Genomic DNA, 13,205 nt, shown 5'->3' on the forward strand with positions numbered 1-13,205 from the left:
TCCGACTTCGGCTCAGGTCACGATCTCACGGTTCGTGGGTTCAAGCCCCACGTCGGGTTCTGTGCTGACGGCTAACTCAGAGCCTGGAGCCTGTTTCGGAATCTGTATCTCCCTCTCTCTCTCTGACCCTCCCCTGCTCATATGCTGTCTCTCTCTCTCTCAAAAATAAATAAAATATTAAAAAAAAAAGATAGGAAACTGAGGCCAGAGAGCCCAAGGTAAGAGGCAGAGGAGCCAAGGGCCTCCTCTAGGGCTCCCTCCTGTCCCAAGGACTCTGAAGGCACCAAGGTCCCCAGGGGGACAGGCCCCAGCTCCCTGGGGTGTGGCGGGAGGGCAGAGGCAGTGAGAATCATGGGAGAGGGCGCGTGGTGCCCGGAGCCTGACAAGGAGGCGGCTGGGTGCTCAGGGCGGTCGCAGCCAAGGCCGCACCCTGAGCTGGCTCCCCTCAGCCCTGGCTGGGAGGCTGGGGATGGACACAGAGGTTCCGAGGGAGAGGCCAGAACTGGGGACCCAGAGGCTGGTGCTGCCCTCCTTCAGGCAAGAGAAGAGAGTATCCTGGCCACCAGAGGGCGACTGGGGCAGGGTGGAGGACAGACACAGAGCGGCGAGGGGTGGACGCCACCCTCAGCCTGCAGTCCCCGTTCAGCCTTGCGTGCAGCAGGAGGGACACGGAGGCTGCGCCCGGCCCATTTCCTCTGTCATCTCGGCTCACAACCCCTGAGGGCCACGGGGTCGCCTCCAGGAGTGGGGGCTCATTTGTAGGCTTGTTCCCAAGTCCATGGCCTGCCTCTGGACTTCCACCAAATGCTCCTCCAAGGGAGTGCAAAGGACAAAAAAAGAGAAAGAATCCCCCAAGTCCTCAAGAGCAGTACAGAAAAGCTCTGAATTCAGGGCTGGGGCTTCTCAGCAAGGGGTGAAGCCCTGTCCTCCTGCCGGCGGGGGGGAGGGGGGCAAGGGGGCAGGTGGAAAGCTCATCGTGCTGGTGGATGGCCATGTCACTGCGTCTCGGCCTTCAGGAGCAGTCCCTGAAGTGTTTTGTACAGGACGCTGTAGTGCTGGGGACAGTGCAGCAGGGTTCAAGTGAGGTCAGGGGCAAACCGTGTATCGAAGAAGGCCTGAGGACCACCTGTGGAGTTACCTTCTAGGCAGGATGCGGGGGGCGGGGGGGGGGCGCGGGGAGCAAGGACTCACCTGACCAAGGTGACCCCCGCGCAGGCCATCCCGAGGTGGGCACCAATGCAGATGGCCAGGAACGTGGAGAAACTGGCTGGCTTGATCTTGTAGGCTTTCCCTGCCTGCTTCAGTTGAACACAGAAGACAAACCTGGGGTCCCATTTGTCAGCCTTGATGTGGCGCTGCTTCGCCTCCTCCAGGTAGCAATTCAGGTAGTGTTCGAGCGTGCTGAGGAACGTGCGCTAGTTCCTACCAGCGGTGAGCCCGCCCATCCCCCAATCCAGCTGCTCCTGCTGGATCATCTGCTCTGGGAAGACTGGCCTGTCTCGGGGGTTTCCTTCCCAATCAGGCTGTAGATGACGTGGGTCAGGGCCTCCGCGATGAGCCTCAACTTGTGGGTCACCGTTTTCAGCGTGGGACCTCAGGTCGACGAGGTGGCTCCCCAGGCTGGACAGGGTGAAGGCAGACACCCAGAGACTGGCAAAGCGCTCCTGCTCTCAGGCCAGGGTGTGCTCAGGTGGCCTGTCTAGTGCCCTACGGAGAACCGCACCTCTGGGAACTGGCGGCCCAGAACTGGGGGCCACCAGCTCCAGCTCTAGGAGGAAGGCATGCTGTAGTGTCCCCTCGCAAGGCGGCTCGGACGTGTGCAGGTACAGGCTGTCCCCTTGGGCCACGGGGTTAGAGAACAAAGGCAGAGGACAAAGGCCACGTTGTACCGGAGCAGGCTGGAATCTCTGTGGTCCAGATCGCCTTCCAATCTGGTTGGTTCCCTGGTAGTTGAACTTGCTCCCCCGGAAGTAAAGAACAGAAGGTGGGTTCTTTACCCACCCTGTGTGGGTGCGCTTGTTGGTGCAGAGCGTGGAGAAGGGGCGGGTGAGCTCCAGCAGTAGGAAGATGCCGCTCTCATTGGAGTCCAAGCCGTGTGACGGCCAAGGGGCCACTCTGAAGGTATCGTAGTGGGCCACGATGACGATGGTGGTAAGGTCCTCTCTGCTCAGCCCCATCAGCCACCAGTCACTTGTGGCCTTGCTGTGGACTCATGACCATCTGGAAGCTGTTGGCAGCGGCGCGGCGGAGAAGTACTTTGGCAGCAAAGGCAGAGCCCTGGGAAGCGGGCCTGGCCTGCGTCTGCTTGCAGACGGAGAGCAGGGCCTCATCGTGCACAGCAAAGGACAAGGGGACGATGGTTTGCATGGCCAGCACCTTGGGCTCCATCTCCGTGAATTGCTCGATGACTTCCTGGGACATGGAGGCCACAGGCCTGAGCAGGGCGGTGACCACGGCGCCCGGCCGCAGGGCCTCCCGGAACCGCCGGCAGCCGCTCAGGGGCCGCGGGGGCACGCAGCGCGAGCCGCACGTCGGGCACGTCGGGCACGTCCGCAGAGATGCGCGCGCGCCTGCGTGTGAGGCGCCGGGTGCTCAGTGCCTCCGCAGCTGCGGGGACGCGGCGGGTGGGCGCCGGAGCCCTGGAGGGAGGCGGGGGTCCTCACGACGGAACCAGCGCGGGTCTTAGTGCTGCACGCAGTAGATGTGCCGCGTCATGGGGTGACGGGGCGGAGCGGCAGGCCCCCGCCTTCAGCCTGTTCCCCGGCACCTGCCCGCGTCTCCGGCGTCGTGGCGGGGCCGCGCCGGGCCGCCCCTGAACTCAGCTCCGCGTGGGCGGCCGCAGGGGCCCCTGTAAGTTCGTATCCGTGCTGTGGTACCTAGGAGAATATTCCTGTTCCAAGAAAATACACAATGAAGGGGCGCCTGGGTCGCTCGGTTGGTTACCCGTCCGACTCGGCTCAGGTCATGAACTCCCGGTTCGGTTTGTGGGTTCAGGCCCCCATGGGGCTCCTTGCTGACAGCTCAGAGACTGGAACCTGCTTCGGGTTCTGTGTCTCCCTTTCTCTCTGCCCCCTCCCTCCCCCCATGCTATGTCTCTGTCTCTCTCTAAAATAAAAAAAAAAAAAAAAAGAAAATACACAATGAAGTATTTAGCGGTAAAGGGGCAATGTGTATGCAACTTATTTTAAACAATTTCGGAAAAAAATATGTGTATGCACACACACACACAGCCCACACACAGAGCCCACACACAAATGTAAAGCAATAAAGGTCAAATGTTAAAAATAGATGTATTTGGTTAAAGGGTATTTGAGTATTTTTGGCGTTATTATTATTCTAACTCTTGCAGAAGTTTTACATTATTTTCAACAACAACAAAAAGATACTTGAGCTTACCTCAGTGATTTGTCTCAAGTTTTTAGGGAAGAGATAGTCGTCTGGCCTTTCAGAGCGTGTAATTAGGGAGTGAGCAGGCAAGTTGCATGTGATAAATTTACACTCGTATATTTCTCTCGCTAACTCCTTCCATTGCATCATGTTGGGGGGGGGACGGATTTATAGGGTTTCAGCATCTGTGTGTTAGTCAAATCAGTAAAATAATAGAGGTATATCCTGACGCTCTGGCTAGCAAACATGTGGGCGAACTCCATCACCCTCAGTACAGTGTCCCCAGTGCTCAAGTTTCTGGTACATATAAATTCACAAATTCCTGCAAGTCTTTTGGGATTTTCTTTAGTGACTTTGTATTTCCAGTCGGAGGGGCTGCTTCTTCCGGCCAGAGATGAAGATTCTGTTAGCAGAGTCAATAAACCCTTGAATTTCAGTCTGTAGTTGAGGTGAGAAATTAGGGACATTGTTACACTTTGGTGTTAATGCAATGTTTGTTTGATGCAGTGTTATAAAATGCAACGTCTCCACCCCCTAGGTGCTGTCATTTCTTAATGTTCCAGAAAACCTCAGCGGTTCCCTGATCCCCGCCCTCAGTGAGCACTTTGTTCCAGGTGAGCACTGGCCATAACTTACATCGATCGTTTTCTTATAATTATTGGGGGCTGCTCTATTCCTGTCTTAGGATTCAAACTGGAGCTTTATTGCGTCCTGCCTCATCCCTGCTAGATTACTGGTGTGTACGAATTGCAAGAAATAGATTTGGAATAAATCTTGCACTTAGGCGTTTCAAAGAAGTTTAACACAAATTGTCCTGTATTCTCTTTCATCGTCACACAACCCTATGAGATAAGGAGGGAAGCTCTTCCTTGCATTTTGTAGTGAGGAAACTGAGGCACAAAATGGTTAAGAACCCATACAACATAGTGATGGAACTGGTATTAGAATTTAGGCTTTGTCTTCCTCTTTTTTTGTGTTTTTTGTTTGTTTAAGTAGACTCCACACCCAGTGTGGAGCTCAGTGCAGGGCTTGAACTCATGGCCCTGAGATCCTGACCTGAGCAGAGATCAAGAGTTGGATGCCCAACCAGCTGAGCCACCCGAGGTGCCGCTTTGTTCTTTGTTTTAGTGAAGCATCCCAGGTCTAATGAAAATATTGCTAAATCCCCGAAGATATTTTGGAAATACTAAATATATACAAAGAATTTTGCAGAAGTACCTTTTAGCCAATGTGAAATAATCATTAGGATACTAAATTATCAAAAATAATGTCTCACCTCAAATTCAAAACTTCTTTCTTACCAACTTTCTTATTGTCTCCATTTCTGCCAGCGATACCATTATTTTTGGCTTGCTGTTCTGCCCCTCAGCTTCCCACTGTGTCTGGCTGCAGACCCCACCTAGACTCTGAGGGTTGGGATCACCTTGCCCTAGCATGCATACCTCTTCAGCAGGGGCCTGTGAAGGAAATTCAAGCTGGAGTATCTTCCTTGGGAACCTTTCTGTCCCGTGGTAAACACGCTGTGCTGTTACCCCACCAAATACTTGAAGTTCAGATTGCACCCGCTGCAACCCACTCTCCTTGCTCGGCAGTCATAGGTAACTCCAACCAGTCTTTAAATTTATTATTTTAGGCAAACCTCAGTCACGCTCCCCGGACCTTCTGTACTTCAAAGGACACATATCAAGTGTTGTTTAAACTCTAGGGAATACAGTAGTTCTCCTGAAGCCTCTTTAATTTGGTTTGAAGATCAGGAGAGTGCAGAGAGAAATGCACAGCATTATGACAATCTGCTAAGTAATCCACACTTGTCAGTTACCCTTTCTGATCACTCTCTTCTTCTCTTGTATAGACCAGAGGCTGGTAGTGGGCTGTTTTACAGTACACTAAGCATATCCTTCATTGAATAAATTAATATTTCTTTTTCTTTTTTAATTTTTAAACTTTAGTCTGAGAGAGAGAGACAGAGAGAGAGAGTGGGAGAGACAGAGACAGTGGGAGACAGAGAAAGAGCATGCATGCAAGCAGGGGAGGGGCAGAGAGAGAGAGAAAGAGAGAATCCTAACCAGGCTCCTAACTATCAGAGCAGAGCCCAATGTGGGGCTCAGTCTCATGAACCATGAGATCATGACCTGAGCTGAAATTAAGAGTTGGAAGCTCAACTGACTGGGCCAGCAGGAGCCTCTAAAATTTCCTTTTAGAATTGTCTTAGTTGGCTATAACAAATTACCATAGACATGGTAACTTAAACAGCAGACATTTCTTCTGAAGGTTGGAAGTTAGAAATCATGATGCCAGGAGGGTCAGCTTCTGACGAGAGCCCTCTTCTTCGTTGTAGATGGTTGATTTCTTGCCGTGTCCTCACTTGGTAGAAAGAGAGCTAGCTAGCTCTCTGGTTTATTCTTATAGGAATGCTAATCCCATTCATCAGGACCCCCTCTATATCTCCAAGTACCATCACATTGGGATTAGGGTTTCAACATGTACATTTTAGGGCAACACAAACATTTAGTCCATAACAGGAATGATAGATATTTGTCACATACATTTTCCAGGAGCAGTCTGGAGACAAATATTCTGATTTAACACTGTGCTTCATGGATAAGAGATACATTAAAACATATAAAGACAAGGATCCTGGATCACACAGCCTGCTGTTTGGAAATCCCAACAGTTTTATGCTGGCTTATAGTGGACATGATAATTTGTGATATTGTTATCTACTTAATTCCTAGGAGACAGCACAAGTTGGTCTAACAACATTTACAGTACAAGTTGGTCTAACAACATTTGGTGCCGAGGAGGAGAAAGTAGTGAAGGCTAAAATCTCAGATCTATATGATGTCAAGAATAGTGGAGTAAGGAACTCTAAGAAACCTCTTCCATAAAAGCAATGAGAACACTAGCAGAAAAAAAAATGTCAAAGGCAACTTTTCCAGAATCCTAGAAATTAACTGAAAGCTTGCAAAAATTGAGAGAGTATTTCCTCAAGAAAAATAGTTAAATCTTTGTAAGAATAGAAAGTTCTGTGTCATTAGAACTTCCCGTATTCCCATACTCTCTCCCCAGCTCTGTAGTACCCTTGAAAATCAACAGCTCACAATCACAGTGAAAATCAGCAACTTAGCAGCCATGGGAGGGATCAGAATGACAGAGAATATAAACTTTATACTTCTCGATTTCAAAAATTACCGTTAAATCACATTAATCAAGACAGCGCAATGCTGGCCTATATAGATCAATGGAGTAGGATAGAAAGTCCATAAAAAAACCCTCACATCTGTGTTCAACTGATTTCCAACAAGAGCACCATGACCATTCAAGGGGAAAAAACAGTCTTTTCAACAGAAGGTGCTGGGACAACTGGATATCTGCATGTAAAAGAATGAAGCTAAACTCTTACACCGTATACAAAAACTTAATTCAAAATGATAGATACTTCAAAATGGGTCAAAGACCAAAAAGAGTAAAACTCTTAGAAGGAAAATAGGTATAAATCTTCACAACCTAGATTAGGCAATTTAGGCACTTCTTATATATAATACCTGAAGCATGAATAACCAAAGAAAAAATAGATAATTTAGATTTCATTAAAATTAAAAAATTGATACTTCAAAGGGTATCATCAAGAAAATGATAAGACAACCCATAAATTAGAAGAAAATATTTGCAAATCACCTCTTTGATAAGGGTCTTACACACAGAATATATAAAAAAAAACTCTTACAACTCAACAAGTAAAGAGTACCTTGATTAGAAAATGGGCAGTGGAGGGGCGCCTGGCACCTGGGTGGCTCAGTCAGTTGAGCATCCAACTTTTTATTTCAGCCCAGGTCATGACCTCATGGTTTGTGAAGTCAGGCCCCATGTCAGTCACCATGGAGCCTGCTTGGGATTCTCTCTCTCCCCGTCTCTCTGCCCTTCCCTGGCATGTGCTCTCTCTCTCTCTTTCTCTGCAAAATAAACTAAAAAAAAAAAAAAAAAAAAAAAAAGAAAATGGGTAATGGGTAATGGAGAGGCATTGGATGGCTCAGGTGGTAGAGCATACAACTCTTGATTTCAGGGTCATGAGTTTAAACCCCATGTTGGGTGTGGAGCCTACTTAATTTTAAAAATGAATGAATGAATGAATAAATGAATGAAAGAAAATGGGAAATGGATTTGAATGTATGCTTCCCAAAAGATGATACATGAATGGCTAATAAACACATGAAAAGATGTTCAACATCATTAATCATTAGGGAAATGCAAATCCAAATACAGTAAGATACCACTTCACACCTACTAGGCTGGATATAATGGCTAGAATATATATATTAGATAAATAGACAGACAATAGCAAGTGTTGATGAAATAGAGACACTTTACCCATGTTGGTGGTAATATGATGTATATATACTTATTATATAACAAATAAATGTTATAAACATATAAAGAGATTTATTATAAGAAATTGGTTCATATGAGTATTGAGGCTGGCAAATCCCAAGATCTGCAGGGTGAGTTGGCAAGCTGAAGACCTGGGAGAGCCGATGGGATAGTCCACTCTGAAGATTGGCTTGAGATCCAGGAAGAGCTAATGTTTACCTTTAAGACTAAAGGCATGAAAAAGTTGATGTCTCAGCTCAAAGGCAGCAGCAGACAGGAGGAATTCTCTCTTATTTGGGGGAGGGTCAGCCTTTTTATTCTTTTCAGGTTTTCAACTGATCAGATGAGGTCCACTCACATTTTGAAGGGCAATCTCCTTTACTCAGTAAAACACCCAGCCAAAAACACCCTCACAGAAACACCTAGAATAATGTTTGACTAAATAGATGGCCATCCTGTGACTCAGCCAAATTGATACATAAAATTAACCAGCATGAGTGGTAAAAAGGAAATGAGCCCTAAACATTTTATTCTCTTAATTCCTCATGTTATTCTCCTTACTGTACCATTTTTGCTAGTCTGCACATCTAGAATTCTGCCTTGGTTTCCTGGAATTTCTGTCCTGCTCCTTTCACCATCTCCTTCCCATGTTCTCTGTATTCTGAGTGGCTAATGACAGTTCTACTCTAAACTGGATGAACAACTCCAAACCACACTGCTGACTCACTTCAATAGCAGATTTATTTACTCCTGTTTGGAGACTCTTACTGACATAACTTCATTCTGCAGACTGACTCCCTTAAATGCTGGCGCTAGTATAAATCAAGACTCAGTCTATCTTGACCTTTTGGCCAGTAATTTAAATTGTTGGCTATCACCTACAGGAGAGAATCCAACAGTTGATTTTGTTTCCCTAACCTGAATCCCCACTGTTCACAGCTTCCTTTCTTTCCCTGTGGTCTCTCTGCTGAGTTACTACTTCACATACATATGTTCACTTAAAGTATAAACATAGCAAGGTTGTGTCCCTCAACTCTTGCTTTAGTTTTGGTCCAATTTCACAATTGAAGAATTAGACCTTAGAGGAAAAGGAGGTAAATTGGACTACATAAAAAATTTTGAACTTTTGTGCTATCGACAGTATCATCAAGAAAATGAAAAGTCAAACTACAGAATGGGAAAATGTTTGCAAATATATCTGATAAGGGCACAGTACCCAGAGTATGTAAAGAACAATGACACCTCAACAGTAAAAAGGCAAATGACCCAATGAAATAATGGGCAAGGATTTGAATAGAAATTTCTTCAAAAAAGACATACAAATGGCCATTAAGCACATGAAAACATGCTCAACATCATTAGTGGGGAAATGCAAATCAAAATCACAATGAGAGAATTACACAACCAAAGTGTGTGGGGGGAGTTAAAATGGCAGAGAAGTAGGGGGACTGGGATTTCCCTCATCCCTCAAACACAGCTGCGTTGAGGTCAGATCACTTGGAACACCCAGGAAATCAATCAGTGGAGTGACTTAAGGATTTCCACAGCTAGAGGAAGACAGCTTGGCAGGATCGAGGCTCATAGTTTCTGATTTGTTGGTTTTGGTCAAATTATATATATATATAGACTTCCTCCCACACTTTACTTTTTTGGCAGGGTTACTTCAACAAACAAATCAAAGCACATGTGGTGGAAGGTCTGAACACTCATACTTCACCACTAAAGCCAGGAGGACCTCTGCAGAGGACTGACCAGTGGGACAGAGCAGCCAAAGTGCAACAACAGAGAGCGTGAAACATACTGCAAAAACACTTCCTGAACTGCCAGGCCCTGGACAGGGTGTGACCCCTTTTTAACATAGTAGTACTCACAGGTGCAGGAAACATAACAAGCTTTTTAAAAAAGACATAAAAAACAGAAGCATAGCCAAAGTGATGAAATAGAAGAATTCTCCTCAAAAGAAAATTCAGGAAGAAATGATAGCCCAAAAATTACTCAAAACAGATATAAACAGTATATCTGAATAAGAATTTAGAGTAACAGTCATGAGACTAATAGTTGGGCTTGAAGAAAGCATAGAAGATAGCAGAGAATCTATTGCTGCAGAGACCAAAGACCTAAGAAATAGTCATGGTAAATTAAGAGATGCTATAAATGAGGTGAAAATAAACTAGAGACAGTGACAGTGAGGATGGAAGCAGCAGAGAAGAGAATGGGTGAAATAGAAGATAAAATTATGGAAAATTATGAAGCTAAAAAAAGAGGAAAAGGAAATTATTAGATCATTGAGGAAAAATTAGAGTGCTAACTAATTCCATCAAATGAAACAATATCCATATCATAGGAGTTCTAGAGGAAGAAGAGCAAGAGAAAGGGGAAGAAGGTTTGTTTGAACAAATTATAGCTGAGAACTTCCCTAATCTGGGGAAGGAAACAGGCATCCAAGTACAAGAGGCACAGAGAACTCCCTTCCAAATCAACAAAAACAGGTCAACACCATGACATATCATAGTGAAACTGTCAAAATACAAAGATAAAGAGAGAATTCTGAAAGCGGCTAAAAATAAATGGTCCTTAATCTAGAAGGGTAGACGCGGTAGTAGCAGACCTGCCCAGTGAAATTTTCAGGCCAGAAGGGAGTGGCAGGAAATATTCAATGTGCTGAATAGGAAAAAATATGCAGCCAAGAATCCTTTATCCAGCAAGGCTGTCGTTCAGAATAGAAGGGGAGATAAAGACTTTCCTAGACAAACAGAAACTAAAGGAGTTTATGACCACTAAACCAGCCCTGCAGGAGATCCTAAGGGGGATCCACTTTGTGAATGGAAAGCAGCAAAGACTACAAGGGACCAGAGACATCACTGCAAGCATGAAACCTACAGATAACACAGTGACACTAAATCCATATCTTTCAGTAATCACTCTGAATGTAAATGAACTAACTGCTCCAATCAAAAGACATAGGGTATCAGAATGGATAAAAAAAACAAGATCCATTTATATGCGGCCTATAAGAGATTCAGTTTAGACCTGAGGATACCTGCAGATTGAAGATGTGGGGATGGAGAACCATCTATCATGCTAATGGACATGAAAAGATTGCTGGAGTGGTCATACTTCTATCGGACAAACTAGATTTTAAAACAAAGACTGTAAAAAGAGATGAAGAAGAGCATTATACCATTATTAAGGGGTATATCCATCAAGAGGAGCTAACAACTGTAAATGTTTATGCCCCCAGTGTGGAACAACCCAAATATATAAATTAATCAACAAATGTATAGATAATGATACTGTAATTGTAGGGGACTTTAATATTCTACTTAGAGCAAGGGACAGATCATCTAGGCAGAAAATCAATTAGGAAACAGTGGCTCCTAATGACACATTGGACCAGATGGACTTAACATATATTCAGAACTTTTCATCCAAAAGTAGGAAAATACACATTCTTTTTGAGTTCACATGGAATATTCTCCAAAACAGATCACATACTGGGTCACAAAACAGCCCTCAATAAGTGTAAAAAGATTGAGATCATAGCATGCATATTTTCAGTTCACAATGCTATGAAACTTGAAATCAACCACAGGAAAAAAATTGGAAAGCACCAAGTATATGGAGTTTAAAGAACATCCTACTAAAGAATTAATGGGTTGACCAGGAAATTAAAGAAGAAATTTAAAAATATATGGAAACAAGTGAAAATGAAAACATGACAGTTGAAACCCTTTTGGATGTAGGAAAGGCAGTCCTAAGAGGAAAATACATTGCAATCCAGGCCTATCCCAAGAAGCTAGAAAGGTCCTAAATACCCAGCCTCACCTTACACCTAAAGGAACTAGAAAGGCAGCAGCAAAGAAAGCCCAAAGCCAGCTGCAGAAGAAAAATAATAAAGATTAGAGCAGAAATAAATGATATAGAATCCCCCCCCCCAAAAAAAAACCTCAGTAGAACAGATCATTGAATCTAAGAGCTGGTTTTTTGAAAGAATAAACAAAATTGATAAACCCCCAGCCAGACTTCTAAAAAAGAAAAGAGAGAGAACCCAAATAGATAAAATCAGGAATGAAAGAGGCGAGATCACAACCAATACCACAGAAATACAAACAATTATTAGAGAATACTATGAAAAATTATATGCCAACAAACTGGACAATCTGGAAGAAATGAACAAATTCCTAGACATTCACACACTACCAAAACTCAAACGGGAAGAAATAGAAAATTTGAACAGACCCATAACCAGCAAAGAAATTGAATCAGTTATCAAAAATTTCCCGACAAATAAGAGTCCTGGGTTAGGTGACTGCCCAGGGGAATTCTACCAGACATTTAAAGCAGAGTTAATACCTATTTTTTTCAAGCTGTTCCAAAAAATAGAAATGGAAGGAAAGCTTTCAGACTCATTGGATGAAGCCAGCATTATGTTGATTCCCAAACCAGACAAAGACCCCACTAAAAAGGAAAATTATAGGCCAATATCCCTGATGAATATAGATGCAAAAATTCTCAACAAGATACTAGCAAATTGAATTCCACAGGACATTAAAAGAATTATTCAACATGATCAAGTGGGAGTCATTCCTGGGCTGCAGGGCTGGTTCAATGTTTGCAAATCAATCAGTGTGATACATCACATTAATAGAAGAGAGAATAAGAACCATGTGATCCTGTTAATAGATGCAGAAAAAGCATTTGACAAAATATAGCATCCTTTATTAAATAAAAACCCTCAAGAAAGTTGGGATAGAAGGAACATACCTTAAAAACATCATAAAAGCCATATATGAAGGGCCCACAGCTAATATCATACTCAGTGGGCAAAACCTGAGAGCTTTCCCCCTGAGATCAGGAACATGACAAGGATGTCCACTCTCACCACTGTTGTTTAACATAGTGTTGGAAGTCCTAACCTCAGCAATCAGACAAAACAAAATAAAAGCCAAAGAAGTCAAACTTTCACTCTTGGCATATGACATTATACTCTACAAAAGACTCCACCAAAAAACTGCTAGAGCTGATACAGGAATTCAGCAAAGTTGCAGGATATAAAATCAATGTACAGAAATCTGTCACATTTCTATACACTGATAATGAAGCAACAGAAGGAGCTATCAGGGAATTGATCCCCTTTACAATTGCATTGAAAACTATAAAATACCTTGGAATAAGCCTAACCAGAGAAGTAAAAGATCTGTACATTGAAAACAATAGAAAGCTTATGAAAGAAATTGAAGAAGACACAAAGAAATGGAAAAACATTCCATGCTCATGGATTGAAAGGACAAGTATTATTAAAATGTTGATACTACCCAAAGCAATCTACACATTCATTACAATCCCAATCAAAATAGCACCAGCATTCTTCACAGAGCTAGAACAAACAATTCTAAAATTTGTATGGAACAAGTAAAGACCCTGAATAGCCCAAGTAATGTTGAAAAAGA

The 13,205-nt window shown here is 44.1% G+C and overlaps 1 pseudogene; it reads right to left on the minus strand.

The window, feature by feature from the left end:
- Positions 1 to 995: 995 nt before the first annotated feature.
- The window catches only part of LOC120236829, a 30,527-nt pseudogene continuing 18,317 nt past the window's right edge, over positions 996 to 13,205 (minus strand).

This window comes from Hyaena hyaena, unplaced genomic scaffold (genome assembly GCF_003009895.1).
Source record: "Hyaena hyaena isolate Hyena2069 unplaced genomic scaffold, ASM300989v1 scaffold_162, whole genome shotgun sequence".
Taxonomy (NCBI): Eukaryota; Metazoa; Chordata; class Mammalia; order Carnivora; family Hyaenidae; genus Hyaena; species Hyaena hyaena.